General features: G+C 45.1%; 1 long non-coding RNA gene across 1 annotated transcript in view; it reads right to left on the minus strand.

The window, feature by feature from the left end:
* Nucleotides 1-25,730, minus strand: part of LOC138260846 (uncharacterized) — a 68,244-nt gene extending 42,514 nt beyond the window's left edge. Inside the window, exons 1-2 of the long non-coding RNA XR_011199025.1 lie at nucleotides 25,533-25,730; nucleotides 12,192-12,236 (exon numbers count right to left, since the gene is read on the minus strand). This is a non-coding gene — a long non-coding RNA (uncharacterized lncRNA). The remainder of the gene's footprint in view (nucleotides 1-12,191; nucleotides 12,237-25,532) is intronic.
* Nucleotides 25,731-27,236: the final 1,506 nt, after the last annotated feature.

Consider the following 27,236-nt stretch of genomic DNA (forward strand, 5'->3'; position numbering starts at 1 on the left):
GTGTTGGTTTGGCAATTATGTGTGGTATGTTGTTTGTAGTATTGATTGTGGGTATGTCTGTTTTTGATAGGAGTCAAGACAACCATACTTCTGCTTTTGAGGCTTTTGAGGCAACTGCTGCACTAACGGCAATAGAGAGGTTTAGGTTAGATGAGAAGTATTTGCATGAGGGTACTAATGTGCAAGGAGAACTTTCTTCTAATGTCTTCTATTGATTGTTGAGTGAGTATGTTGAGACGATGGATACGAGGAATTGTTATGTGTGTACACAGATTCCTTCATCAGTTGAGGAAAGAGTTACATACCATAGTCTGCCACTAACATATGGAATAAGTTGTAGTCTGCTACTAACAAGATTTTTATCACCAGGAGTACATCAAGTACTTTTACTCGAATTATAATGTGGTGTTCTCGTTTGCCCCTATACTTAGGTATTTGAGTAAAGTAGCTAAGGATAATGACATAGGGGGTCATTATGAACACGGCAGGATTTCCCGCCGTGTTCATGCTGGCGGTCTAATCACAGACCGCCAGCCCGTAAAAGACCCTGCCTCCCAAATAAAGAACATTCCGCTGGGCCTGGACATTGCCGACGGCTCCACATGGAGCCGTCGTCAATCTTGCGCATATCACCGCCCGTAAATCGGGCAGTGACGTGCGCGATGTGGCTGTGCATGGGGGCCCCCAGAGCACCCCTTCCGCCAGCCTTTTCCTGGCAGGGGAACCATCAGGGAAAGGCTGGGGGAACACAGGTTCTTTATCTGGCGGGCAGCATTGCTTGCAGCGCTGCCCTGTTGGATAAGGAACTCTGCCATCGTCATGCTGTCTGGCAGCGGTAGCCTGGCTGTGGCAGAGTTCAGCCTGTGGCAGTCTCCCATGTGAACAATATTTGGCGGTCCAGACCGCCATGCTGATGGTGGTAATTTCCGCCACCGCCGGCATGGCGGTCAGGACCGCTATGTTCATAATGACCCCCATATTATTAGTTAGAGGTTTCTATGAACCTACATTGATGTTTGGCACAGCTTATGCACACCGCAATAATTTAACATGCTTGCCTCCACCTTTGGAGAAAAGATTCTTAGATCACACAGATGACAGGAGAAAGGCATTGAAGGAGAAGTTAGAAAAAGGCTTAGAGAAAAGGACTTACAGGAATGATTATGCTTATAGTGCAATTCGAACGCAAGGAAAATTAGCATTAGATGCGCAACACGTAGGGAAACTTTGTATATATAGGTCTAGATCATGCACTGACACTTTGTTTGTGGGAATGAGTGAATGTAGACATATGTTTTTGATTCAGAGTAAACGGACGTTTATGATGAATGGACAGGACCCAGCTATTCCTGGGATTTATTACATCTCTGGTCTTAATGCTTATTACCATCTTCCAAGGCAGACTCTTTTTCAGCAAACTGAGGATGAGATATACGATAAATACCACCTTAGCAGTGCAGCCATACTAGAATTAATTGATTTACTGAAACCACAGCTAGAACACCAGACTCTGCGTGGCTGCGCCATCCCTACGCATGTGCAAGTGCTATGCTCACTGCACCTCTTGGCCTCAGGGAGCTATCATGGGGTCATTGCTGTGGCAGGTGGGGTATCCCAAAGTTCAGTGTCAAGGTTCCTCAGGGCATTCCTAGATGCCATACTCACACACAGGTCTCACTTCATATACCTACCCAGGAATGAGGCAGAAATTAACAGCACCAAGCTGGACTTTTACCGCTTTGCCCACTTTCCCCATGTCATAGAGTGTGTAGATGGGACACACATTCAAATATGCCCCCCTGCAAATCTGGAACATCTTTTCCGCAACAGAAAGTGTACCCACTCAATGAATATTGAGGTTGTTTGTGACGCCCATTATGTCATCACGGACATTGTAGCTAAGTTTCCAGGCAGAACCCATGACTCATACAGGTTTAGGCATAGTGGGATACATCAACGCCTGGAACGTGGGGAATTTGGAGACGGATACCTCCTAGGTAGAGCTACAGACACCTTGCAGACATACACACAGGTCACTGTGCACAACAATCAGGACTTCCTAACAGTGTACTTTTTGTGCCCAACAGGTGACAGTGCATATGCTCTAAGGCCATGGATAATGACTCCGTTTTTAACACCCAGCAATGAATGTGAGAGGCGATACAACAATGCACATAAGAGGACCAGGAACCTTATCGAGCGCACCTTCGGACTCCTGAAAGCAAGATTCAGATGCCTCCACCGCAGTGGAGGTGCCCTCCAGTATACCCCCACTACAGCATTCAAAATTGTGGTCGCATGCGCCATCCTCCACAACATAGCCACCCGACGTGGGCTACCTCTCTCCCCTGCAGACCCAGATCCTGATGATGAAGAGCAAGAACAACCACATCGCCATCATGGGGATAGGAGTATAGGTAATCAAGGCAGACTGAGATGGGAACACATCGCAACACAATACTTTGGAAGGTACGTGTCAACTCCAACCATACTCACCTATTGACCAAAAACTCCATTTGTTAAGTGGAACAAAAATAACTATTTTATTAGTGCAGAAATGAAACTATTTACAAGTAATGAATGTCCATGGGCATGAAAATGCACACCAGGCATGTGGCACATTGACGTCATGTGCCACTTCTAAAGGTCCAGGGTGATCTCTATGACCTTCTGCCCCTGCTGCCAGCCTGGCTGGTCCCTGGTGCTTCTGTGGTGCTCTGCCTGCTACTCCTGAGCACCCTGCTGTCAGTGACAGAGACACTGCTCACTGTCGAGCCCTCATCACTGTCCTGGGGTGTTTCCCCTGTGCCCCTAGACATATTCCGTGTCTCCATCAAGTCAATGATGTGGGTCAGACGTCCCAGGCCCCTAGCCACATCCCCAGCGAAATGGCCCATTTCCACCTGCAGCCCAACTGTCCTCCTCAACAGGCCTGTGGTGTTCATGGCGAGCCTGCCGATGGATGTGGCCATCCTGTCCAGTCTGTGCAGGAGCTGACGGTCCCTGCACCGCCCACCCTCGGCCTGGGCCAGCAGTCCTCCCGCCAGTTCCCTCATGGCAAGGGCAAGGTCCCCAGTGTTAGTGCAGATCATGTCCATCCTTGAGTTCAGGTGCTGCATGCTGGCATGGTTATTGCGCACGAAGCGGTGCAGCACACCACTAATCCTCCCTAAAATTCGATTTTGTAGGCGCTGACCATGCAGCAGATGTGCCTCACTGGTGCTGGGAGGTAGTTGCCCGGATGCAGACTGCAGCTCTGATGTCCTGGACCTGCGACGCCTGCGCAGCGGTGGCTGCCCTGTGATTTCACCTGTCTCATCCCTGCCTGTTGCTGGGGCAGCCTCTTGGGATACTGTTGCAGCAGGTGTGGCTACTGCAGGGATGCTGTTGACCGTGCAGGTGGGGGTGCTGGCGGGTCCTGAGGTGTCCTCATGGGGCTGGCTGATTGGAGTAGTGGTGGTGTCTTGTTGGAGACCTGTGGGACATGGGGAACAGACTGTCAGTGTCTACTATCTGTTGCACACTTCCTAATAAACATTTGCCTATGAACTGCCTACTTGACTACATTTCCCATAATGCATCATTCTGGCGTTTGCTACCCTGAAATGGAGCTATCTTGGTTGTGCATGCCCCTGTGTACACGGTGGGTGGGAGTATGGCATTGATAGGGGTACAGGCATGTCACATGGTACTCACCGGTTGATGTGCTGGGCTCTGAGGTGTCCAGGTCCCCAAATCCAGAAACTGCCTCCTGCTCCAAGGTTTCCTCCACCCTTTCTTCCAGGGGTGTGGTGTTGTGGCACAGACGATGGTCCCCCTCCTGTGCCTCTCATCTCCCAGAGCCTTTCAGCCACCCTCTCCTTGGTCCGGGAGCGGAGGTCATACCACCTTTTCTTGATGTCATCTATGCTCCTGTGGCTCACCCCCAGGGAATTTATCTTGTCCTGTATGTCCTGCCACAGCTGTTTCTTGGTGGCTTCAGGAACATTGAGGGCTGATTTTCCAAACAAGTCATCATAGTGCTGACAGCATTCGTCTGTCAGCACCTCCAGATCCCTCTCTGAGAATTTCTGCTTCCTCTTCCTTGGTGTTCCTTCCATGGCAGCTGCTGTTTGTCCTGTGTGTAGTTCAGCAGTTTTAAAAGGGTGTGGTCCTCCCTCCTCCCAGGTGTATTAGTAAACTTCCTGGCTGTGATGTCATCATCATGTGCCAGGAAGTGTTTCCAGAGTGTTCTGGAGTGGTTTCTGGAGTGTTCTGCTGCACCTGTAATCAATTAACAAGCTAATCGCAATTTGCGACATCCACTCGCTAATTGCGAGTTCGTTTTTTGCACACTCGCAAAAAGCGACCTCGCAATCGGCAGACTCGCACACTGCGTTGCGAGTCCGGGTGCGAGTCGCAATTTCGGCACTTTTTTTTGCCTGCATTCTAATTTGCGACTCGCATTTTGCGAGTAGCACCAACTCGCAAAATCCGAGTCGCAAATTTTTTGTTTCCTACATATGGCCCTTAATTACTAATCTGACTAATGAAAGTACTGATTTGAAAGAATTGAAATAACCAGGTGTTTGGGAAAAGGTTGGCAAAGGTTTTGCTTCAGTGGGAAATTCTCTCATCAACATTTGGAATGGAATTCTATTGAAAATCTTGCAGGGGATATTAATTATTGTGGTTTGCCTAATTGGAATATGGGTAACGTGTAATTAATGCCAAAGAATTAAGTTGAAGAGGTCAGAGAATGATCAGAGGAGGGAAGAAAAGAAAAGGGAAAAAATGTTCATGGAAAATTCAAAAAGGGAACAAAAGTATGAAGGGATTGAATTGACAGAATTTTAGCTGATGCAAAAATTTGTGGGTGGTAGTTAGTGTGATGACACATTTAGTCATCAGAGGAGGGATTGCTAGCGGAGGTGTTTTAATAAAAATTATTAATAGCTGTTCATGTATTCTGAGTATTAAATTTGTGTAGAAACTATAATAATGTAGAAAAATAATGCTCACGAAGTGTATTTATTAATGTTATTAATTTGAAATGTTGAGCATATGTTTGACTAATGTAGTAATATGCCATATTAAGGGTTATGCATTATGTATTAGCTTTATTAACTGTAGGCCTTCACTTAGCGAGGGCTGTATTTCTTAATATTTAATAAATGGCTGTCCTAGAGAGTTAAACTGTGATTTTCCATTGTATTGTGTAAATGTGCTTGTAGCTGAGAATCTTTTCTCATGAGAACTGACTGCTAGGAGATGCTGTTCTTGCTAAATGTAACAAGATGGGTGTAATGTAAGACTGAATTTCTCAGGAGGAGAACAATGGAGACATTGACTGGACTAGAAGCTGCAACAATATTGTTACCTGATGAGCCGGATGATGAGGAGATTACAGGAGAAAACCAATCAGCGATATGTGAACAGAGTAGTGGTAGAATTCTTGGATTTAGAGTTTTAGTTTTATTGGACAAAGTAGGAACATGCATTCCCTTGACCAAGAGGGATTTGGGAAGTAGTTTTAGGGAATTTAACTTAAGAAGACTGCACTGATAGAAGGCACCCTCATTGCCCATTTTGTTGCTGGCCGAAAGGTCAATATTTTCTTGTGCGTCTTGACAAGAGATGTGCTTAACTTTATTGATGCTGAATCCTGATACCTTGCTGACTGAACTAATTTCCTGATGACGAAGACTATTTTAGCTTGCCATCCAATTGAGGAGAGGTATAATTGCACCCATGCGTATGTTATGCATATTTGTTTTCTTTCTAGGTACCAGCTGCACTGTTTGATAGAGCGTTAGTTAGATGTTTTCCAAATTTGTTTTACTAAATTGTTTTGCATTAAGCCCAACCTCTGATGCTAATTTGGTGTTAGTTAAGGATTCCTACTTTGTTAATAGGGACTAACGCTTGATGAATTTCCCTGCTGAATCTAAATGTATGTGATTTTGTTTGCGCAATTGTTCTTGTTATTAATTTGCACTGTAACCTTAGAATGTGTAATGGTTCATTCTTTGATTAGATTATGTTTCTTCCATCACTTGGGACAGCCAGTGTTGTTTCTGTACGTGTATTATTTGATTTTGAGATTCATTTACATGACGTTCGCATTGTTAATATAGAGAAATAAATATTCTAACTTTTACTAAAAGGTGTGGTTATTCATGACTGAAAGGTCATGGTGTGTGACAATTACTGACCCCTATTGATTATTAATGTCATTGATTATTGGTGATATTGTTTATTGATTATTGGTTATTGATCTGCATGTACTGGAAAATATGGTGGGATCATCTTAATTGCAAGTCCAAAGTTCATCGACCTATTCGCATCCCCTTGTAAGTTTACTTATTAAGGTCTGACGTGCTAACAGAGTCGCTCTTTCTTCCTTTTAACAGTGAACCTTGGAACTCTCTGTCTTACAGTCCTGTTACAGAACAGGAGCTGGACTTCTGTAAGTAGCAAAAAACTTGAATTTTCCAAAACTATGTCTGCTTTCTATTTTTATGTGGAAGGCCTATCATCAGTGCCAAGACAGCCTTTTGGCACTTTGAAAATCCTATTTTGTTCATTCATTCATGTGGTCCAGTGATGACTTCTTATTTTACCCATGTTATAAATTTCACGATGCCCTAATTAGCAGTACTGATATTTATAGCACAATATTCTTATTACATATATTAAAAACCGTTGTTTGATTTTTATCACAAGCAATTCTTACAACATGCAGGTGCATATTTAAGAGCCCCTATCGCCTGATTGGGTCACATTAACATCTTTTTTTAATGCGTTGCACCACTTTTTAAACCCTTGTGCCACATTATGCCTACGCCCGGCATGATGTATGCAACTGGGTCATTCTCCTGTTAGGGGGGCCGAAAAAATGGCGCAAAGAAATCTAAAAGATTTCTTTGCGTCATTTATTTCTGCCATTTATAATGCCTGCTCAGAGCAGGCATTAAAAGGGGGCATGCCATTGTTTTCAGGGGGCCCCTCTATACTGTTGAGGGTTAGTGGCAAACCTTTGGCGCTTCCCCTGAACAGTACATCAATAACGTCAGAAATTGTGATGCTATTGTCTCCTACCCTGCGCCATGGGGCACCATATTTTAAATATGGCGCACATATGGTGGCGGAAGGGGGGGGGCAAGGAGCCAGAAGAAAAGTGGAGCTACATATAATGTAGCACCACTTTTCCTAAATCTGGCCCGCAGTATTTTAATTTGTAATAGCCAAAAAACTGTACGTTAAATACCAATCTGTGCAATACATGGGTTACCTGTTAAACTCGTAATGAGGGCATTAGGGTGTTTATTGGAACGAGTAGCAGGAATTCGTTTCATATGTAAAGGTATTTCAGTAACATTATAGTTCTAACCTTATGGACCTAGTGTTCCCTAGGTTCTGCCTAAAATGTTTTTGTTTGAATGTTGAATGTGTGATTTTTGCTTCCAGCTTGTCTAGTTTCAGGTCTGAGCCCCTTTGTTATGGCTTGGAATACTTATTAGAAAATGTTGTTTCACTTTCAATTTAGATTTTTAAAGACACATTACAGAAAACATACACAAATACATTCATTACATGAGGTTTTACGCTTCACAGGCAGGTCAAAATGGTTGCTCTTGTTAACAAGCTGTGATGAATTAATATCCTATCCACCACCTTGCCTTTATCCATTACACAACTTCCATATTTAAATGCAGGTTGAGATGGATAATATAGAATTCCTTTGCCCGGCTAATTTGAGATGAGTGTGATGGCACTTTATGCCTGCTTTGTTGTTGTTAAAATGAGGATCAGATGTAGTGGATGGGACTCATTTCTGACAAAATTAAAATGGCGGTGCTGGGAAAAAACGAGGTCAGTGGTGGAATGTGATGGCAATCTTTCCATCACGTTACTCAATCCTCTATAAGTGCTTCACAATCAATAACTCTCGCTTTCCACATAGGCGAAAGTGGTTTCTGACTCTTGTTTTTTTTTCATAAAAATGTGCAGAAGAAATTGTATTCAGACTTGCATTAACCCTCTATAATTTAGCTGCCTTCTCTCTTGGTTTACACTATAAAACTAACATATACATACATATATACAGACGAACCTGCCACAGAAAGCTTGCAGTGCTGCCAACGATGGTGGCGAATTAGATTACAACAATGTTCATTATCAAGGAGTCACACAATATCTCAGTCAGCTGTAGCCGATGGACAACATACAGAACCAGATGTTTGGCAAACGTTCCCATAATGCGCACCACGTACACCGGATACAGAAGGTGAGCAAGAATATTTTAAGACCATTAACGCCAAATGGTCCATCTTCTTCATAGCACAACTCCAAAAAGTCTGATTAAGTATCTCTCATGTTGCATTCATGGCCATCGTTTGTGCACTCTTCCGCTGCATGATTCAGCATCCAAAAGCAACATAAAGAAACGTGTTATTACTCTGTGCTGACCCCATACTGTGTGGAATACCCTCTTCCTTCCCCTACATGCTCAACATTAACTTGTCACGTTCTATCGTTTGTTGAAAAGCACTTCTTTTATCTGTACCCAATATAGGAAAATGGATTGAAAATGAATGGGTAGAGCAGTGAGTGAGTTCTCACAACGGTAAAAAATCAGTGCCTATTTAGCAATAGATTTCTGTAAGAAAACCATTGACTAGCCTGGTAGCTTTGGCACAAATGATAGGCTTCTGTCGAAGAATAATTCCCACCTTAGTTAAAATAAGAAAAATGTAAGGCGCACCAAAGATGAAAAGTCAGTTAAGGGATTTAGAAATTATAATGGAGTGATATGGGGAAGGAGATTTGGGCCCTAATTTATGCTTTTTGGTGAAAAACTGCACTAACGCAGTTTTGCACCAAAAAGTTTAGCACCTGCTTGCACCATTTCTGTGCACCAGCCGGTCACCACATTTATGGAATGGTGCAAGCCGGTGCAAAGGGTAGGCTAACGTAAAAAAAAATGACGTTAGTCAGGTGGGGCTGGTGGTATAGAAGAACGGGGTTTTGCACCAAAAAATGACATTAGGCAGGTTAGAGTAAAAAGAAATGACTCTAACCCGCCTAGAGTCATTTTCTAACGCAAAACTATCCCTACCACATGACTCCTGTCTTAAAAAAGACAGGAGTCATGCCCACCACCACAATGGCCATCACAGGGGACCAGGGTCCCCTGGGTATGGCCATTGCACCCAGTGCCATGTAGGGGGGCCCATTTCAGGGCCCCCAATGGCACTTTAAAAAATAAATAAATACTTACCTGTACTTACCTATACTTACCTGGGATGGGGTCCCCCATCCTCCGCTGTCCCTCTGGTGTGGGTGTCCCTGGGACCTGGGGAGGGCACCTTTGGGCTTGTTTCATGGTGTTCCACCATGGCAATAGGCCCACAGGTCCCCTAACGCCTGCCCTGACCCAGGCATTAAAAAATGGTTCAAAGCAAGCTTTGCACCATTTTTTGACCCCTCCTCCCTCCCGTGCGTGATTTTAGCACAGGGGGATAAATATGGCGCTAAGGCCATAGAGTAATTTTTTGCACAGGAATGCCTACTTTGATTCTTATTGATGCAAAGTAGGTTTCCACATCCAAAAAATGACTTTATTTCCATAACTTTGGCTCTAGACAGGTCTAGCGCCAAAGTATAAATATGGAGTTAGTTTTGCCCCTAATTTGCGTCCCAAAAAATGACGCAAATTGAGCGCAAAACAAGTATAAATATGCCCCTTGGTATTACTGTGCTTAATTCTATGGAAAACCTTTTGTGGCCAACACGCAACAGAGCAAGAGTTATTTAAATGTATGTGGTTCATCCTGGTCAAATATGTTGTCTTTGGACCACAATCATTTGCAGAGTTCAAAATCCTGCAAGGTGGAAAGTCTGAATGTTGTAGCCGACTAAGGCTGCAGAAAGATTGATAACTTTAATTGCAGTCCTGCACTAGCCACAAATATTCTACTGAAAGGCTCAAAGTAGAAGAGCAGACAACTTAATGACTGTACTTCACTCCGTTCTGGGCAGCGTTGTGGGCTAGAGGAAATAAAATTACAAACATTAAAAGATCTGGTTGTAGAGACTCAGTTATGCCAGCACAATATTGAAGACAGGAATATCATTATAAAAAAAAATCTACTCCAGAATGTTGACTTTCAATATAATGTCAAGAAAAGTGTATAAGGTTAAGTATAGCTTGGATATTTGTAATTCTACATCTACCTTTTTTTGACGATATTGATTGTATACTTAAATTTCCATTCCTTGAAGGTATGTATATTTAGGGTACATAGATTTTGGAGTAAAGGATATAAATCCAAATTTAACTACCTAAACTTACACTGAAGAAACAGCGGTAGTTGATCTTTTGAAGTCAATATTTATGCAGGTGTACATTAATAAGTTGACAGCATAGTAGAACAACTTAATAAAGCAAAATTAACAACTTATCTAGAAATCATTTTTACCACGTTTGCACTAAAGATCCGAGTTCATCAGTTAGTAAAATGTTGCATGTGCTCTCTTTCACCGCAGAAACAATCTTTACATGTATCACTTCTAAACACTATTCAACTGTGCGGTGTGGTCTTTAGGCACACTTTATTATTTACATATTTAATGGTAGAGGTAGGCTAGGTAGTAGATTCCTTTAAACATCCTTTAGTTTCTGAAATTACGAGGCAGATGTGTGAAACGTTTTTGCAATTGTAAACACTCCAAAACTGAGTTTGTGGATGCAAAAAGTTTTTTTCCATGTTTCAAACCCATTTTAAGAGTCAGAATAGTGTTACAGACTGAATACCAAATTGCAACTTGGAAATGGCTTATGCAAGAAAGTTGGGGTGGTAATTTATCTACAAAAGGGAAAGTATTACCTTTGGATTCCTTCTGTTTTTTAAACTGGGATAAAGTTTCAGGAGGGGTAGGCAGTGGTCCAGGGGGCCACTTCCAGCTCTCACTGAAACTTTAAAAAAGAAAACTTTTTTTTTTCAAAGTAACCCCTAATTCCTTGCAAACCATCACCCCTTATTTGTCATCAACTGGTGTGAGTTGCAATTTACAACCTACCTTATGACTATTAAATGAATAGGTCAAACTGGGACCCACTCCAATTTCGAATGGTGCAAGGATGTCGGCATTGCAGACAAGATTGTTTGTGTGCAGAAAGGGAAACTTTTCGGCACAAAAATAATCCTGAGAGACATTTGCCTCTTCTATGTGTGCTGCAAAATGCAGCACATATAGAAAGCAGAACCTACAATGAGAAATAAATATATTTCTCCTCGTTGCGCCTGCCCTAGGGAGTCATACAGTTTTGACACATTCCCATGTTTACAGATTCTTGTAAATCTGGGAATGCTCGGTATTGCATGGAAAAACCCACCGCAAAGCCAATGGAATGCCCGCTTGATGCAGTGTAAGACAACGCAGTGTCTTGCGCTGCATTGCCTTACACCATATCTACAAGGCCATGAAAAACAATGCAAAGGGGCTTTACATGTCCTTGTAGATATGGACCTGCACTATGAAATGCAGGGGAAAAGGGCAAACGAGGGCACTCCAAAGCCAATAATAAGTCCATGTAAGTCAAGTTGCAGGAGATATTTTAATCCTTTGTAACCGGAGAAACGAAATGGTATTCAACAGGTATAAACGTCCATAAATGAAAAAACTGTAAACAGCCAACACGTGTTTCGTCCTATCGGACTTTTTCAAGGCTGAAAAAAAACAGATGGGAGCTATTTACAAATAATATCCCTGGTTTGCTCTTTTCCCCTGCATTTTGTATTTACAGCACGTGACATAGGTGGTTCCGTGTGGTCCACTTGTGTTCTTGTGTACTTTTAAAACCCTTGGTGGTTGGGTTTTCGCAACAGGTTGGCACCATTTGCATTAATTTACAGATGATACAATACTTCCGAGCGCTTTGTTTCAGATGTGCAACGAGTAGCATCAACCACCACCCTTCTTCTAGTAACGTTGACTGCACTCTGAAATACTGGTGTCTCACAAAAAGTGACTCACCAGCGGTGCATAGGGCTTGTAAAGGAGCCACTTTGAGTTGCATTGAAATATCACTGATTGATCAGCATTTGCTTACACTTTACATATTGATGGCATAGTTGCAGCAGGAAATGTACACAATACAGCACTTCTTTACATTCATATTTATATTTAGTGATGTAGTTGCTTACCTGGAGAGTGAACTACAGAGCTGCGTTTCATGTTGATCTTCAGAACTGAAATTGAATGGATAATAGTCTGTAAAATTAAGTTGGTGTTAATAAGCCTTATGTGCACAGTATTAAGACGGGCATATCTGGACCAAATACTATTTCTATGATGCTCTACTACAACATGGCTCCCTCTGCCCAGCTTATTGAGGGCCTTCAGTGGCACACAATGCTAAGGGGCCACGGAAATTATTGCCTGTCAGGCAGCAGAAGCTTCCAATTGATCAAAACATAAATTGAGAAGCCCAGCTGGGAACCTCAGTGAAACCAACACAACATCTACGGGAAAAAAGAGGATGCTGTGATATTGATGGGAGATCAGTGGGACCGACTCTGGATGTTTGAAAGTGATTTCAAGGAAACAAGTAAAAGGCCAATATAGTTACAGTAGTGACTAGAAATCTATTGTAATGTTAGACTTGATGGTCTGTATAAGAGTATTTTGTAGTGAATATTGTGAACAATATTCATGTTTCCTGCACTTTGTAGAGGACTTTTATAACTTGTAGTGTCAGTCTTAAAATATATGTATAGGATAAACTAAACACAGAGATTTTTGGTATGGTAACTGAGTATATTGCTATTAAATTAAAAGATGCCCTTTGGAAAGCGGAAGACACTAGTCAGTTATTGTGAGAAATTGGGTTGTTGGTTAACAGGGGTGTGAGCCCTGGTCAAGCAACATAAACAATCACTTGCATGGTAAACCACAAAAAGTCACTAATTTTACCTGTGGTTAACCTTGGGAAGCTTGGCACAAAAAGCAGGCAGGCTAAACTTAGAGGGGATGTGTGAAGTATGTATGCAGCACACAAACAGAAATACAGTGAAAACACAATAAAAATCCCAAACCAATTAAGAAAAATACATTACATTTTAATAAATTATTTGACACTAAATTCAGTTAGTAGAACCAGAGGTATGAACTTGTAAATTGTAAGGTTAAAAATAGCACCTAAAACATAAAAGTGCCAACCACAAATATCTAGTCCACAACCAAGGGACCAGGAGTGTATGGAGACCTCTTGTGGGTTCAGGACTCACTCAAGCTGAGTCCAGGTTTTGTTCAAGATGGTGGGAGCCTGTTGTGTTATGTCCCTGTGGTTCTGAACATGAAGCCAGCAAACTAGCCTTTCAAGTCACTTCTTGAAGTCCTGGATGCAGATGAAGATTACAGGGCTCAAAAGCAGAACTAGCCTCTTAGGATTCAAGGTAGGTTCCAGGCAGTAAAACAGTCCTTCCAGGTAGAGCAGCAGTCTGGTGGAGTGCACAGCAGGTTACAGCAGAAGCAGTCCTACGAAATTCCTTCCACAGGTCCAGCAGTGAACTGAAAAAGTATGTCTGGGAGCCCCATATTTATACTCTGGTGCCCTGCTCCTAGAAGGTGGGAGAAGTTTCCTGAAAGGTTCTTTGAGGTTTAAGGAGTTTCCTGCCTCCCTGCCCTGGCTACTAACTGTCTCCACTGACATTCGAGGGTTGGTAAGCCTATTGTGTGGTTGCAGGGTATAGCCTATTCAGGTGCCCCATCCTGCCAGTGGAAAGGCCAATCAAGCTCTGCTGACCCCACTATTGTGTGACTGTTTGGGATGAATTCACAACGCCTCAACTGTCAGCTACACCCAGTCATATGACCTACGCTACGCTGCAGGCATTGAGGGCTAAGGGCAGGGAAATGCCAATTTTTTAAAAATTGCATTTTCAAACTTGCAATGATAAATTCTACTTTAACATTAAAGAGAGGTGAGGGGGCGGATCCAAGATGGCAGACAGATAGGAAAGACTCCCGCACCTCTCCGCATTCCAGCCATGGGTTACCCCAGTCGCTGGCCCCCAGGGGCGAGATTATGTACGGTCCCCTATATCTCCTGATCTGGAGTACACATCAGCCACACGGGGCTGGCCGGCGATGACAGTTGGATGGAGGTAGGTGGCTGGAGCCTGGCACCCCGAGGACCTAGGGCCCAGCAAGATGATGGTACCCATTGGGTGCTAGAGGCCGGCTGCAGCAGAGAGAAGACAGCAGGCAAGAGGGAGGATGCATGGGCCTCCCCCCAGAGTAGAGGTTGTTAGCAGGGCCAGGCAAGAAGTGACCAGCCTCAGGCAGAGGAGATGACCGGGGCTGCCCGGCCGAGAGGAGTCGATCCCTGTTGGCCCTGTGGGACCTTGCCACTCGGCCTGAGTGGGGGGTGGGCACAGCAATGGAGAAGCAGCCCACATCGCGAGTGATGAATGTTGAAGGCAGGGGGTCCCCTGAATGGTGGCTTCAAATTGAACCTGTTGAAGCCTCCTTTTCTATCCGCCCTCAGGAACAAACCAGAGACCAGCCAGCCTTAAGGTACAAGCAGAAATATTTAATAATACGTGCACGGAGACTGTGGCTTGAAAGGCCAAGCAGTCTGAATTGCGGACCTCCAATACAATCTTTTATGCATGAACACAACAAAAGGGTGAAAATACATCATCCAATCAGAACAACTGAAAGATAATTTCTTCATCAAGTACATGGTGTGATGTTGATCAGGAGATGCATGGTATTACACATATATTAGGCATCTATCCAATTACAGTAGAATAACATTTCATGGTGGCAGTGTGATACAAGATGACCACAAGCATGACCTTCACATTTCTCAGACGTTTGGGACTTTCCAAGGTGTCACCAATCCAGCTTCCTCATAACCTCCCCTCAGACCTACGCAGACATCGAGATGTCTGTCTGTTGCTGGGTGAATGAAGCAATGCATGTCGCATGAGCTGTCTCTTTTAGGCAAGCCTTGCATTACAAGCTGCCTGTCAGGGTTAATGTACTAAAGGTCATCCAACCTTCTGCATATGTTTTTCAGGCCTGTACATCATTGAGTATCACAGGATGAGGTCAGGCCTGGGGGGATAATAAATTGGATTCCTTAGCCAGTTTCCACATTCTGTCCTCTGATAATCAATGATGAAATGGTTTTCCCAATCCTCCTGGAACTGTCTCCCACCCATCAGTGTTTAGGTCTAGATATTGTGTCTGGTATGCATGCTGTTGCTATCTTGGGAATCATTACTATTGCTGTCTTTTGTCATCTTTTGTACCTCTTGTATCACTATTTGTGTTTTTTTGTGTAAGCAATGTTGCATGCCTTACCTGCCTGGTGAGGGGAAAGGCGACACGAGGCTGGCAGCGACCGTGAGCGAGAGGCCTTGCAATACCACATGATGGCAGCGCCCAGGCCGTAAGAGCACGGTTTGGGGGCCTGACCCACACTCAGTGGGGGTTGCGCGGTGAGTCAGGCCCTCTTGACCAGCTTGCCCCAGAGGAGCCCGGATGGACTGAGGCAGAGGCCAGCCTTAGCCCTGAGATGGTCAGGGCAGTAATTTTTGCAAGGCTTAGCCTAGGAAGGGCCAGCCGAGGGCCTTTGGCTTGCGAGCAGCGGTGGAGCCCCAGGCTGACCTAGAGCAGGGAGCTGGATTGGGGCAGCAGGATGGCAGACCCCCATAGTTGCTGATCGGCAGACGCCCTTGGCCCTGGTCAGAAACGGGGGGGTCAAGGAAGCCCCTGGTGGTTCCCAGTCGCTCCCAGATTGTGAGAAGATCTATAACACACAGACTATAGTGCATGCCTAAAACGAGTGTGGCTGCCGACAGGGGGGCTGGTCGTGCCCTGGCCTCGATCGGGATTACGACCAACCTGGCAGCGGATCCCTAAGCGGAGAGGCTTAGCAGTGGTCCACGTGAGGTGACCCATTGAGGTTGGGGTTTCAGCTGGTAGACACTGCCCGGGCGGTGGACTGGCACTCTCATAGTAACTGAGCTATCTCCGAGAAGAGGAGATGTGGAGTGGAGTCCGACAGAGCTTGTTGTTGGGAGAGGATGGAGATGGCCATAGCGCCATCCAAGAAGGACAGATCTTTGAAAGAAATGTTGACCAGGCCCACAGTGGGTAAAACAGAGGCAGATCTCTCTACTCCTGCAGAGCCTGGGTGCACAGTGACAGATGAGCTCTATCACACAGACCATCCTGGAGGGCTTATTTACATCAATGAGGGAGGACCTGAAAGCAGTAAAGAGGAATCTGTTGCATGACTTGGAAGAGGTGCACCTGGAGCTGGAGGAGGTTGGGGAGAGGGTGGCCATCCTGGAAGAGCATGAGACCAGCCGAGATGGTGAGATAGTGCTACTCCAGCAGGAAATAATTTGGCTGCAGGAGCAACAGATAGAGCTACAAGCCCACACAGAGGACCTGGAGGACCACTCTAGGCAAAATAATATCCACATCCGTGGGGCACCAACGGGGGCTGAGGAAAAAGATATCATCTTACACATCAGGTCACTCTTCTGCCAGATACTGGGGGATGACTCTGACAAAGACATACAGATAGACAGAACGCACAGGATGGGCCCGCCGAGGCCCTCCCATGTGTCCCCTGCGAATATTTTGGTCTGCATTAATGATTTTCCCCTCAAAGAAAGCATACTTGAGCTGGCAAGAGAGCAACACCCACTGAAGTTCTGTGGCCACTCATTGCTCCTGTACCAGGACTAGGCGGCAATCACCCTGCAAAAGAGGAGAGACTTCCACCCAGTTACTTCTCGCTTCAGAGACAACGGGATCTTCTATTCTTAGGGCCACACCTTCTGTCTAATCCTGCGATGGTAGAGCAAAAAACACCAACTGTGCTCCTTGAAGGAGGCCTACAGCCTGTTGCAGCTGGGGGAGCCCCTGGAGGAGTGCCCACATTTGCTGAGGCACAACAAATGGTGCTGGAGGCACACGTGTTGGCAGACTGTCCCGCCGGGGAGCTCCAAGCCGGTCCTATAGACTGTAGCATGTGAAAGAAGGGCTGTGCTGGAGTAATTATGTGGGGACAGAAATAAGTTTGACCAGAAGTGAGAGCTGGTAAGGCTGTTAGGTTTTACTTTGTTCACTGTTGGGGTAAGGTGCACAGTGTTTTCATATATGTATGCACACTTAGGTGATAGGAATAATTCCCCCCTTATCACTCATTTAGCTGGGAGAGGGGAGCCCAGCCACATAGAGGCATTAACTGCCCATAGATACCTTACTTGCCCTCCCTAAAACAATCCTTAAGATAGTCACCCTTAAAGTTAAGGGGTTGAACAACCCAAACAAGAGTAGAGGCTGTCATCGCCTTTCTAGAAAACACGCAGGCTGATCTGTGCCTCCTACAAGAGACTCACTTACTTCTCACGGATCTCATAGGATCCGCTCAAGATCCTTTCCAGTACAGTATTTTTCCTCATTGGATGCCAAGGTGGCAGAGATGCCACTCCTAGCTTCATGTTCCTTCTGCGGGAGAGTGGAGGACAAGATAGCTGAAATAAAGGGTTGCCTGCTAGCATTCAGGATCCACTTAGGAAACTTTCAGTTCGTGGTGGGGTCAGTATACATGTCCAATGAGGGCCAGGAAGCATTCCTACATCAAGCACTGGCCGAGGTCATGACCACGCAAGACAGACAGGTGCTCGTAGGGGGTGACTTTAACAATGACTTAGACAGGTCGGTTTTCCAGATTTGGTGGGACGGGTGTTCTGTCTCCAGTGGAAACTGGGTGGTTGGAGGAGTTGGGTCTAAGGGACTTATGGAGGGAAAGGTACCCTACAACTAGAGATTATACCTTTTACTCTAATGCACACAAGACTTATGCTCACCTTGATCTTTTCTTAGGTTCTAAGGTGATCGAACAGACTCTAGGGTAGATAGACATAGAGCCTTGTGCACTATCAGACCATGCAGCAGTCTCACTAGTATTAAATGTCCCTCCCCAGCCCAAGGGCCATAGCCCTTGGAGGTTAAGAACTACTCTTCAACAGAGGTCAGAAGTGGTCGCACAGATAACGAAAGCCATTGCTACCTTTCTTGAGATTAATGACATGGCAGGCACATCTATTTCCCTACTGTGGAAAATGCTGAAAGTTGTAATTAGAGGTGATTTTTTTGCCAATCTGCGGTGGATAACAAAATTTGGCAGGAATAAGGGTCCAACTGCAGTAACAGGTGTTGGAATTCGAGATGATACATAAGAGAACCTGGCCCCTAAGAGTTTAGAGACAGCTTGGGGCAGCCAGGGCATAGCATGAGGGCCTTGAAATTGACAGGGCGGAATATGCAGCACTTTGACTGCGCCACTCCTTTTATGTAGGTGGCAACAAATGTGGACGCCCCTTGGCTTATAGGCTCCGCGTTCAGAGGCAGACAACAGCGGTGGAAGCACTCAAGGTTCAAGATGGGACAGAGGTGGTGAGTGATGCCCAAATTGCTTCTGTCTTCCGCGGGTTTTATCTCTACTCTCCCCAGCAATCCAGCTCGGACGCGTCTCGACAGTGCCTCAATCAGCCCCACACAACTAAACTGTTGGCTGTAGAGCTGGCCCAGCTTGATGCCCTAATCAGGATAGATGAGGTAATCTCTGCAATAGCCAGACTGGAAGCCTCGAAATCTCCAGGAACAGACTGCTTCCCAGGCCTGTTCTATAAAACATTTTGTAATAGCCTTGACCGATTCTGACCCACCTCTTTAGCACTATCACGGGACCGGGCCCAATACTGCCCTGCATCTTGGAGGTGTCCATTGTGGTAATGCCTAAGCCCGTAAAGGCCCCACACACTGCGGGCCTTACAGACAAATTCCCCTACTCAACGTGCATATCAAATTGCTCATGGGTATCCTCCCTTCCCGTCTGAACCCACTGATGCCTGCATTGGTGGATCCAGACCAGGCTAGCTTCATTCCACACTGCCAGTGTGCAGACAATACCAAGCGGATTATGCATATTCTAGACAAGGGGCAGCAATCAGGACAGGACCTAAAACTGCTGAACATTGACGCTGAGAAGGCGTTTGACCGAGTCCACTGATCGCACCTCCATTCTACGTTGGAGCATTTTGGTTTCAGACCTTGGTTCTGAGCCTGGACAGCCACCCGAAGGCCTCAGTTGGAGTCAATGGAGTGAACTCCACCTCATTTCCTATTGGTCGCAGAACCCATCAGGGGTGCCCACTATCACCCTTGCAATTTTCTCTCTATAAGGAGCCCTTTGCACAGTGGGTAAGGGACAGCCCAGAGATTATGGGTGCTGGCTTTGGCAGAGAAGAGTATATTATTGCACTTTATGTGGACAATGTGGTGGTTGCGCTGGATGACCCTCTGAGGGCCCTCCCTGCCTTCTTGAGAGAGGAGGAGGCCTTCAGGAAGGTGTTGAGCTTCCAGATAAACCTTTAGACGTCTCAGGCTCTCAGCCTTACACTTCCGCCGAAGACGGTGGCCTCGATGGCTCAGCAGTATCCGTTCCAGTGGGAGACACAATCTATCCCATACTTTGGCATCCAGATAGCTATGACAGTCTCAGAAACATCAAAGAGAAACTATAAGATCCTTCTTCAGAATGATAAAAAAGATTTGACCCAATGGAGACTCTACCCTATTTTATGATGGGGCAGAATAGCCCCCACAAAAATGTCAGTTTTTCCCAGGGTCCTTTTCTTGTTTCAGGCGCTGCCAGTGGAGCCCCCACCTGGTATTATCCAGGCGCTGCAAGGTGAAATTAACTGCTTCATGTGGGTGAGAAGGAAGACTAGGGTGGCCAGGATCTTGACTTACCAACCTTCGTCCAGGGGGGATTGGGTATTCCAGATATCCAGCAGTACTACAGAGCAATCCAACTTTGGTGGAATAGCCCCAAACAGAATCAGATAAGCACTGGCTATTAATGGACCACGCAATCGCTGGTATCTCCCTCTGGAAGATCCCCTTCCTGCTGCCCTGCCACCGACCATGGGGGCTGTACTCTTCCCCTGTCACCAGAACAACTTTGTAGGTATGGGACCAAGTAGCACGAATTAGGGGCTTGACCTCCTTCCCCTCCCCTTTGATGCCCATTGTGGGGAACTCAGAATTCACACGGGGTTTGGACCAGAAAGCCTTTCACCCTTGGACGTCCCCAGCATGCTGCTCCATCGGACACCTGTTTGATGAAGAGGGATTACTGCCCTTCGAGAGACAGTGAGGATGCATTACACCCAGATTCGTCACTAGGTGATGCACCCTTTGATTCGAGAGAAGGCATGCAGACCCCTTACAAATTACGAGAAATGATTGCTCATAAAGACAACGGATAAACATATCATTTCTGACCTCTATGACCTGCTTCAGCAAGCGGTTCTGTTATCCAGAGTACAGAGTCAGGCACATTGGGAGGCTGAGTTGGGTAGATCATTGTCACTCCAGGAGTGGGAGGCGATTTATTACAGAGCATGCCACAAAGCCTGCATACTACTAGAGTGGGGACTGCACTGAAGATTGCTACCTATTGTTTTCCCGCCCCGGTTCGGCTTCATAAGAGTGACCATTCATGCCCCCTCTGTTTTGGAAATGTTGCAGCACTTCTGGAATGCTGGTACATTTCCTGTGGGATTGCCTGAAGCTCGCCTTTTACTGGGAAGGAATTTTAAATGACATGGACTGTCATTTTAACACCCAACTCCTGCGGCACGTGGCTTAAATCATACTGGGCCCACCAAACTCGTTGACGTTTCCTCTTAAGCGCCTCCGGAGCCGTCAGATCGGTCTAGCCTTGTGGATGGCTCTACAAAACATATTGACTCATTGGGGAACCACTCATGTCCCTACGCAGCTGGGATGGTTACACAGATTATGGCACATTCTGGGGATGGAAAGGTTTACACTTACCCTCAAGGCACAAGGGTAGTCATACAGAGAGCTATGACATCCCTTTATGTCCCTACTTTTCAGGGACTTCAGAGAGCTGACTTGCCCCAAATATGTACGACTCCTACACCTCCTAGACAGGGACGACACCTAGGGACTTGACCCAGGGATGAGGGCCATTTCATAAGGTCTGTGCTCTCTCCTCATGGCCTGATCACATAATTGTGCACCTTGGGGGGAAAGGTGTTAGGGGTTGCTTTGGTCAATTGTTCTTCTTTAAGACTGGCGGGTGCTGCGGCACCCTTAATTTCTCACATTGAAAATTAAATTAAGAAATTTGAACCATAACATTAAAGAGAGTTTATGTTTATCATTACAAGTTCATAGATGACAAACATGACATTTCGACCTCATCTAGTTTAGGAATTACAACATATTAAATGTAATAAGAAATCCCCAATGCTATCCTATGAGAGGGGTAGGCCCCACAGTAATGAGCAACACATTTGGGAGTTTTTCACTACTAGGACATATAACATTTGAAAAAACGTTCCCTACCTTCTAATTACACAGCACCTTTTCCTTTTGCCTACCTGGGGCCTGCCTTAGGGGTAACATATGTATTAAAAGGGGAGTATAAGGCTTGGCAATGGGCTTTAAAATGCCAAGGCGACATGACAGTGGGACAGTGCATTCAGGCTGCAATGGCAGGCCTGGGACATGTTTTAAAGTGCTACTTAAGTGGGTGGTGCAATAAATGTTGCAGGTGCACTGGTAACATTTAACTTACAGGCCCTTGGTATATGGCATTCCACTCTACAAGAGACTTACATGTAAATTAAATATGTCAATCAGGTGTATGCCAATCAAACCTTGCTTAGGGGAGTGGGCACATGCACTTTAGCACTGGATGGTAAATTAAAATGATGAACTCCTGCTCATTTAGTATTCAGTATCCCAGCTTCGTTTAAAGCAGGACCATGCTCCCCACCTGGAAAGATGGTGACCAAAAATCAAGAAAGATGATTGATGGCAATTGGAAGACGGAGAGCTGATAATCAAGTGAGATGTGGCTGACAGGGCAGGGAATGAAAGAGGTGATAGAATAAGGATACTAGTGAAGTTGGGAGAATAAGGACAGGGGTTGAAGGAGCCAGTAAAAGCAAATAGGACAGGACAGTGGTGGAGGGAGAAAAATCGTTATCTAGCTTGTATTTTAGAATTGCCAATGGTTGTTTACTAATAATGGATTTCAATAAACACTGGCAAAGCCAAACATGCACAAGCAGGTGCCAGATAGTTTGCAACACAAAAGGATGATGGACGGAGTGCTGAACAATGCAAACACTCACCCCCAGTCACAGATCTGGGTTTAATCCATCGTTCTTTTGCTCACCATGCCACCCCAGTTTGGACCAAGCCATATGCAAATCAGTCTTGACCCTGTGCCTCATGGGAACAGTCCAGCCCGAACTGCCAAGCCAGGTCCACACAGGACCGGAAACAAGCATCCTGGGACCGGATTCAGGGTTTTACCCTTCATCAGCCAGGCTAGCTTGAATCCAGTGGCACAGTGAGCAAGGGACCCACGTCTGGGCATACCCTTCCCACTTGGAGCAAATTTAGCAACACAAAAGGATGATGGACGGAGTGCTGAACAATGCAAACACTCACCCCCAGTCACAGATAGTTTGCAGCAGCAGGAGGTGCCGGGGGAGTGAGCATATAAGGGTATTGATGGTTAAAGCCAGTTTCTCCAGAGTAGCCAAAGGCTGACAAGGGCTATCCATAAGAACTTTCTGTATGTACGAGGATGTGTTTGTATATGTTGTGTGTTTAGTGTGTGTGAGTGCTTGTTGTTTGATGTGTGGTGTATGCTGTGTGATAACATGAACTCTTGTCATACAACCAAATCTGACTGTAAGTATGACCATAAAGGTGAGGGATAATATTGCAATAAAGAGATATTTAACAACTCTAAAACTTTCAGCTTTATATATATTTACTTAATAAAGGTGGTCCCAGGATTGGCTTCAGAGGACTGTCATGTCTAATATTCAGGTATTTTAAAGATACTCAATTTGTATTGCACTTTGTTTTTTCAAATGGAGTCCATGTACATGCATATTTTCTTAACAATGTTGTTATGTGTGCTATGTTGTACATTATATATTGATTTGTGTGCTTGATGTAATGCCCTAAGTGGCCACAGGTATGCCATATGTGGGTCCATTGCTTGCTGTGTCACAAGATGTAAACAATAGTACACTGACAAATGATCTGGGAATGTTTGTGTTCCATCCTAGGGATGCCTCATCTGGCAGCTCATGATGGACTGTTTCCACAAGGAGCAGAGTCAGTACTGATTCGCATAAGATGGGCCTCTGTCTAGAGTGGTGCAATGGGTGAAAATCAATGGACCAGAGAGCAATTGGCAGTGGTAGGACTATTTGCAAGATTTCCATCCCACCAACATTTGTGTTCTTGATATAGTGCCTTAAGTGGCCAAGGACATGCCCAGCCATAGGTCCCATGATCTCTTTGTTGCATGCTCCATGAAATATTTCACAGACAAGGCTGTAATAGGCTGAAACCAGTCAAGCGTTGCTTACATTCCCTTCTAAAGGCTGCCTCACCTGGCAGTTCAAGATGGACTTTGTCCATGAGAAGCAAGGTCTTTTTCAGTGGGCAGAAAGCACTGTTTCTTTGTGCTACCCTGAGGGATGGCTAGTGGGTAGCTTATTTGCAAGCACTACTCATATCACCTTCAGTGTGCATGCTATCTCTCCAGCAGCCAACTGCCAGAGTCAGCACAGTTCAAATGCAACCACTAAAACTTGGCAGACCTCCTTCCCCAGAGATGTTTCTGGGAAGGGTACCCCTTGCTTTCCTCCGAGAATGTTCTTTGGTAGTCATTGCCTGCATGCAGATGGCCACATACAACATACCTGGGCTTCATTTTTACAAATCAATGTGTTGTTGGCAGGAGCAAATCCTGCAAAGAAACTAATAGAGAAAGAAAATAGGATGAAAGCATGTTCTTCTCATTTTCTGTAGGCTGCAGCCAAACAATAAACACAAATGGGTACCCATTTGCTCCAAGCTACTGCACCTAAAGTCAGTTGAGAAGGCCAGAAAGTTTCACCTCTGGATGCAGGAACTGCACCCTAAAAGCTAGAATGCTGACACCAGTCAGAGCCTGTGCAAATGCGTGTAATTAGACAGGGCTAGCTTTTGCGCTCGTCGCACCCATGGCATCAATCTTTGTTGGCGCCTGCACCAATAAAACCTCCTTCTCTGCGAATGTCCTCACTTCCATGCTCCACCAGTGCCCCTCATCTCTTCGTATCTTCTCTCCCACATGCATTTCATTTTTTATAGCACTACTTGTACCACCGAAGAGTGTCAGAGCAGTTTACAATACACACACATTATACAGAGTCTATTAATTAAATGTCTGTAAATCAGTCGATAGGAAATGTTACATAAGACAATGAGAATTACAATTTGTAGGAGTCACAAGTCACCAGTAGTAGCATATTTTAAGGATGTTTGGTCTGGAGAAGCAGAAATTCAAGATTTTAAACATACCACAATGGTTGGCTTTTATTAATAAGAATGTATCTACCAAACTGAATCATTTTTAGTAACATTATGATAATGAACGACTGTGAAAAAAGCATCACATTTTAACCAATACCATGCAGTTTGCATACAGCTCTTTGATGACAGTTCATTACTCACGGTGCAATATTAGGTTTGTGACTTAAGAACGGCCAATAACAAAAGGATCTCAAAAGGATCCCTGTGACAAAAGTAGTAACCTACTGATGGAGTCACATAAAATAGTTTGGTGATTTGCATAGTACATGTTCTTTGCAGCAGGCATATTAACCCTCTCGCTACTTTATAATGAGTGGAAACTGCTATTAGACAAAACTCCATGTGTCTCCAACAAGAACATTAAGCACAAGGAACTCCTCATCAGGTGATTTTTAACTTCATGTAGTTTCTAAATAAGGCACTCCCGCCCACCGGCGCCAGGTGCAGCTGCGCCAGTCGCACCACTCTAGAGCTGGCCCTGAAGGTAGAGGCAATGCAGAGAGAGCAATGGATGGCCTCTCAAATTCAGAGCAGGTAAATCTGCAGTTTGAGACTTATTAGGATCCGGGATCCCTCAAACTATTGCTCAAAAGCAAAATGCAGTGAAAGCTCAGGGCAATCACTATATAAAATAAGTTAGTGTAATAGTTGACATTTCTGAAACCCTTTTAACTTCTAATAAAGAAGTTACCTTTTTGAGGTTTTCCATATGTTGAAGCATTTACCTAGCATTCCATAAAAGCTTTCAGGAAAAACAGAAAGAGCAAAATTAAAGTGCACTCTTGAAATATTCAGTTAACTTTCCCTCAATTTGACTGTACGATGAGGAGAGGAGAAACTAACATGTCCACAGGGTTTAAGAGGAAGCACACCTCTGCAAATAGAAAACAACATTAGAGGTACGTTTACTCAATACAACGAGCTTCTACCTGATCTGCACTTCGCTATAGCAAAAAAAGAGTTCTGTTAGCAGCAGCCTTTCAAAATAAACTATCATTTGGTGCTTTTCCCGTGTGCTTCAGACTTACTTTCTGCTTTCTTTCGTGCTCACATGAACTACTTTCGTGTAGCCACGTGTCCTGCGCCAATGTTTTTCTTGGCCGTTCCCATCTTTTGTCTCCGTGGGTTTCCTTTCGAAGGGCATCTGATATATTTCAAAGTCGTCTTCTTCACCAAAGATGGTCTGGAAATGTCATTTCGAAAGTAGCCTTTTGATTTTGACCCTTGCTCTTTCAGTCGCCCCTTCACACTTTTCTTCCACGGCACACTCTAATTGTAAAACGTGCCTTATTACTTTTCATTCAATTTGCGTTGGCCTTTTCACTAAGGCTTTCAACCTTGCAGTTCTTTTTTCCATCACTGTATTGTATCTGTGTTAGTCATGAATCCTGCTCATGACGTGTCATTTGCAGGTGTGGTACCGCGCGTTTGTTTGGCGTTCTATTGGCTAGGACAGTGCAAACACAAAATGCGCCTGTGGGAAATACATAGCAGATGGGAGAGTTATGGGAAGCAGCTGGATCCAATTACTATAAATTGAACCATGTGCTTTTATGAAACAAACGTGTCATCTGCCTTCTTTCTAATTGCTTGAAACAGACATCGATTTGGTAACATAATCGACTTTTCGTCAGAGTCCTCTTTGTTAAACATAATAGCTGCTGTTTACCATATGCGTGGTATATTTCAAGGGCCTCGAAACATTTGGAAGGATTGTATGAAATTTCACCTAATGATAAAGCATCCTTTATTCAGCCTTCATGTATTTATGGTGAGTATAATGCATACCCACAAATAACACAGCAACATTTTCAGTGAGATCGCAATGCAAGGCAATGAACTTACCACGTCACAGCTCACACTATTGTTGCCTCAAGTTACCTCGCCCAATATTCGACCAATCACGTTCCTAAACAGAAACGTCACCACAAAAGCTTTCATCCCTAAGCTGTGTTCGAGAGCGTTCCCCTTTCCCCACAAGTACATACCTATCAATAACTAGACTGCTTTAAATTTCATTGGCGATATTTATTGCAACTTCTTCATCAGAGACCCCCTACCATCACCCACATAAATCAAATCAAATCATTAACATTTATAAAGCGCGCTACTCACCCGTGCGGGTCTCAAGGCGCTAGGGGAAAGGGGGGGTTACTGCTGCTCGAATAGCCAGGTTTTTAGGAGTATCCGGAAAGCGGAGTGGTCCTGGGTGGTCCTGAGGTTGGTGGGGAGGGAGTTCCAGGTCTTGGCCGCCAGGAAGGAGAAAGATCTCCCACCCGCCGTGGAGCGGCGGATGCGAGGGACGGCAGCGAGTGCGAGACCAGAGGAACGGAGGAGGCGGGTGGGGACGTAGAAGCTGAGGCGTCGGTTGAGGTATTCCGGTCCCTTGTTGTGGAGGGCTTTGTGTGCGTGGGTGAGAAGTCGAAAGGTGATCCTTTTGCTGACTGGGAGCCAATGCAGGTGTCTCAGGTGTGCGGAGATGTGGCTGTTGCGGGGTACGTCGAGGATGAGGCGTGCCGATGCGTTTTGAATGCGTTGCAGGCGATTTTGGAGTTTGGCTGTGGTCCCGGCGTAGAGGGTGTTGCCGTAGTCCAGGCGCTCGTGACGAGGGCGTGGGTCACGGTTTTTCTAGTGTCGGCGGGGATCCAGCGGAAGATCTTGCGGAGCATGCGGAGGGTGAGGAAGCAGGCGGAGGACATGGCGTTGACTTGCTTGGTCATGGTGAGAATAGG

This window comes from Pleurodeles waltl, chromosome 10 (genome assembly GCF_031143425.1).
Source record: "Pleurodeles waltl isolate 20211129_DDA chromosome 10, aPleWal1.hap1.20221129, whole genome shotgun sequence".
In the NCBI taxonomy this organism is placed as follows: domain Eukaryota; kingdom Metazoa; phylum Chordata; class Amphibia; order Caudata; family Salamandridae; genus Pleurodeles; species Pleurodeles waltl.